Consider the following 4,632-nt stretch of genomic DNA (forward strand, 5'->3'; position numbering starts at 1 on the left):
TTATGCACAAAGTCAGAAAGACTTGCCAAAAATCATTACAGAGTATTCCAAAGGAGATCAACTCCTTGGAAACATCCTTCTTGCATTAAGTTTCCTAATCTTAAACAGATTGAAAATTCTAACTTTGAAACATTTCCAGATTCCATTTTGACTATCACTTCTGAACAAGAGTTGCCTCCTTACAGATTATGTCAATATGGTCCTTCTAGAATTATCACTATACTTCCAACTGTCCTTGAGCAACCAATCTTTGGTAAACCTTAGATTGTTCTCGACAATTGTTTAATCCTTTTAGTCATATCCAGTTCTAAACCTTTTTCCCTTCTTAATGCCCTAGGCATTTGGAAAATTTTTAGAAAGGATGAATATAGCACATGTAATCGATCCTATATCCGAAGCATATGGGACACGATTCATGATGTCTCACATAAAGACTAAACCAGTCTTTTGCTATAACATTTCCATTTCTATTTGCCAAGTTCTCATATTTCAGATTATGAAAAGGGATGCCGTAATCATAATCGAATTTTAGAACGCAAATAATGGACCCGTATACAGAATTTCCTTATGTTGAGCCATTCCAACATGAAATTCATATATATCCTTGACTAAATGATTAAAACCTCACGATCTAAGCTTATAGATTTGAGATGAAGTATAATTTCCTCTCCCTTAATTATAGCAAAACAACTCTTTCCCAATTGAAACTTTTGTTTTCTATAATTAACATTGCTAACTTGCAATACTTATCATAATTATCATGCTCCCACTAACATGATGATTATTAGCATAACACTTATGCTCCCACTAGCTTTGACATTTATTCAGAAATCAGCTGGACTTCTAGAAATCAATACTTCATTGACTTTCTTACCAAAGTTCAGATTTCTGATGCTAGATTGTTTTGATAAAGTTGTATCAAAATCATACACCTTCCCTTAGATAGCACACTTGTGAGTCTAAACAATTATGAAGAGGTATGCCGTAATCATAATGGTTAGACCTTTTTGCCACTTCTCACAAGTCCAGGTTAGTGTGCCGGTTAACCACACGCGCTCCACTAACGACTTTGAGAATGCAAATATCACAATTGCTATCTAGATAAAATCTACTTAGTGAAAGTGTTTCCTCACCATCATTTTCATGAATCGGAGAGAAACCTTATGACACTTAGATTTATATGGTGTATGTGTTCTTATCCATGTGAATTGTCAAAACCATAATCACAAGACAAAGATAATGACAAATCCAAACTCATATGGACCGAACTCAATCTTAACTTCTTGCCACCTGGCAGCTCAAGGGCCTGCCATTGCTTCCAAGTTGTTGTGCAACAAATTGAGAACTCTAAGAACTCATATGCAAAACCAACTTTAACTGGAATGGGCACAGAATATGTCAACACAATAGATTATAAACCTCAAATTGTGTGCTAGAGAAGAACTTTAGGTTTTATTCTTGATTAGTTCTTGAGACTTTCAAGACCTTTAAGACTCCCACTGTCCTCTTGACATATAAGACTCCCTTGTCAAACATCCAAGAGATAGTGCGGATTCTAATCAAGAAAAACACTTTACCCAATTGGCCTAAGTTGGTCTTTGTTTTATCCAAAACATCACAACTTACCAATTTCAAATGTACAAGAGTAGAAAACTTTTACTCTTACATTTGACAAGTGTTTTAAACCTTCTTTAAGACATGTCACTCAAATGACAATCTTGGAGTATGACTCTAAGACTTGTATTGGAACGAAGTATGACTCATCTTCTTGATTTAACCATTTCAACAATTCAAGTTCCTCTTCTTAGTCATAAGAATGCACTAAGATTTCCTTAGAGAACTAATTGTGATATGGTTTCTTAATCATTAAGATGATCACAAAACTGATACTAAAGTACTCTCCCATCTTTTCAGATTTGAGAAACTTTTATCCTTCTGCCTTATTTGATTCTTCTTATCGATCTTTAGTGGTGGACTTAATCAGTGCACAAGAATGTGTACTCGATCCCTAAGTCCTTTACTTGACTCACACATCCATGTGAACAAGTAATTAGTCTTAATTTTCCAAAACTTGAAAGTTCTCATTCATCATGCTATACAACTTGCATGATTCCAAGTTCCGGTCCAATTGAAACTTGGGTGATGAGAATCTTTCCTTATTTGGTAAATTTAGACATTACCACAAATGAAAGAATCAATTTCATATTTCCACTCTTGCTCTTAACGGAATTATATAAGCAACAATTTTTCCTCAAATGCCATTGTAAGGATATTTTAAAATAAATAAAATCAAAAAATTCTCTTTTATTTTAAAACTTTGCGGAAAAAACTTATCCTTACAATCCATATGAGAAATTGTTGTTATCTATTCCTAGGCAATATCTCATAACTCCTAAGAAGTAGCTCAAGAATCCGATTTTTCAAACTATGCGATAGAAATCCATCTACGCGATCAGATTCAGCATATTCTTTCTTTAAGTTTCTTCACTTTTTTTTCCTTTGATTCTTAAAACATCGCCATGTGACCCAGTCACATCATGTATCAAGAATCTCAGAATAGAAACTTAACAGAGTTAGATAGTGGAATTTACCTGAAGTAGAGTCAAACTTATTGACTTTAACATCCTTAGGTAAATTTGGCAGCTTCGCAACCAATGCCCTTTCTTTGGCAATACAAACATATGGACCCTTTGATAATGGTACACAGGACTATCACAGACTTAGCTTTTCTCTTTACCATTTGGTCAACCGAGTTGACTATAGCCGATCCCTTTCCATTGGGAAGAGAATGCTTTACTGGATATCCAATGTCATCATTGTCAATGTCCATAAAGTTTTAGGAAGTTGATCTTAACAAATAGACAAGATCATTAAGGGTCTTGTCATAGTCTTTTTCATAGGTGTTCCAAAAGAACTCACTATGTGACTTAGAAAGTAGTTGAACCACCAACTTTCTCAAGACTTTGACACCCAACTCTCCCGGCTTGTCAATATGTGACTACATCTCCAAGATGTGACCACACCTAGACCTTGCCTTGCCAATAGGGCCTGAGTGACCTTAAACTTTTCAAGAACTTGTGGGTTAGGGAGAATAATTTGAAGAGGTGAAGAAGTATGATATCCATGGGACATCATCTTCATTAGGAAACCTTGTTTCAAGAGATTTGGGAAGATCATAGGTGTCTAAACCAGACATCTTTTGGGAGATATTCAAGATAGTTGATTTAAAGTCCTTAATATGACACCCAATATGAAATATTAAGGCTAGGACCCAACAAACTATTTTATAACTTAGAAGAGGTATGCCGTAATCCAAGCTATAAAATATTTGAAGGTAGGTGAATGACGATTCACCAATTTCCACCAAGATAAACGAAATGTATTATTAGGTTTTAATTGGTTTTGAAACTCCTAGATCTTTGAGATTCATTGAACTTTTCAAAGGCATGTTTCAATCTCGAGTGTGCCCTTCAGGTTTTGTGACTGGGATGCCGAGGATCACAAAACAAGGTGTGAAGTAACCATGCAAATCACTTGGTACCCTTAATAAATTACCCCTCAATCGATGTGCCGGTTAACCACACACGCTCCATCGATACTATGATAAATATTAAGTCACCCTTTACCTACCTTGTTAAGTCCAAGTTAGTGTGCCGGTTAACCACACACGCTCCACTAACGACTTAGACAAAGTGTAAAGTGCAATTTCATGGATTAGCACCTTATTCACATTTTTCCTAAGTAACTAAGATTGGGTATTATTAAGAGTTTAGTTACTTAGTATTATCATTAATACTTTTAATGAAGGGAGAATTCTAGTCCTGTCAAACCCGTTCGGCTAACGACCCTCCACCAGTCAAGCAAGCGGTGGGTGAGAGTGGACACCCATTAAGTTGCCATTTTATAGGCAACAACCTTATACCCACCTTATAGACCGGCTTCGTGAATGAGGCGTACTAGCGGTAAGACTGACTTTACTCTTATACATATATATATTATTAACTTATAATATTATAAAGTATAAGGGTTGAATTTTAACTTTTAAAATTCTAAGGGCTAACTTGGAATTAAAGTATTCATAAGTGAAAACTTTACAAATTCCAAAACTTGAGGGCAAGTTTTGAAACTATTCAAAACTAATTAATTCCATAACTTATGTGTTTAAAGTAGTTTTAATCCAAAAACTCTTCAAGTTCCATAACTTGAGGACAAGTTATGGAAGACTTTAAACTAATAAAAGAATTAACTTTTCTTTATTTTATAACTTATGGAATTAATTAAGGTTACACCTTTTTTTTATTTTTATTTTATTTTATTAAATGAAGAGACTCTTGGTCCTCCATAACTTGAGGACAAGTTATGGAGTCATAAAACCATTTAATTAGAACTAGACTCTTCATTTTTTGTAACCTTTGCCAATTTTTTATGAGTTTTATGATTCTTAAATGTGACTTTTCATATAACTTGATGACAAGTTACAAAAACACATTTTAGAATCAATTCTTAGATTAATTTGGATTAAAACCAACTATCACATAATTTTATTCATTAATCTAAATTCACTCATAAAAAAGGTAACACAAAAAAACTTTTGGTGATCCATAACTTATTCTTAAGTTATGGAATCCTTTA

This window comes from Lactuca sativa, chromosome 5, assembly GCF_002870075.4.
Source record: "Lactuca sativa cultivar Salinas chromosome 5, Lsat_Salinas_v11, whole genome shotgun sequence".
In the NCBI taxonomy this organism is placed as follows: Eukaryota; Viridiplantae; Streptophyta; class Magnoliopsida; order Asterales; family Asteraceae; genus Lactuca; species Lactuca sativa.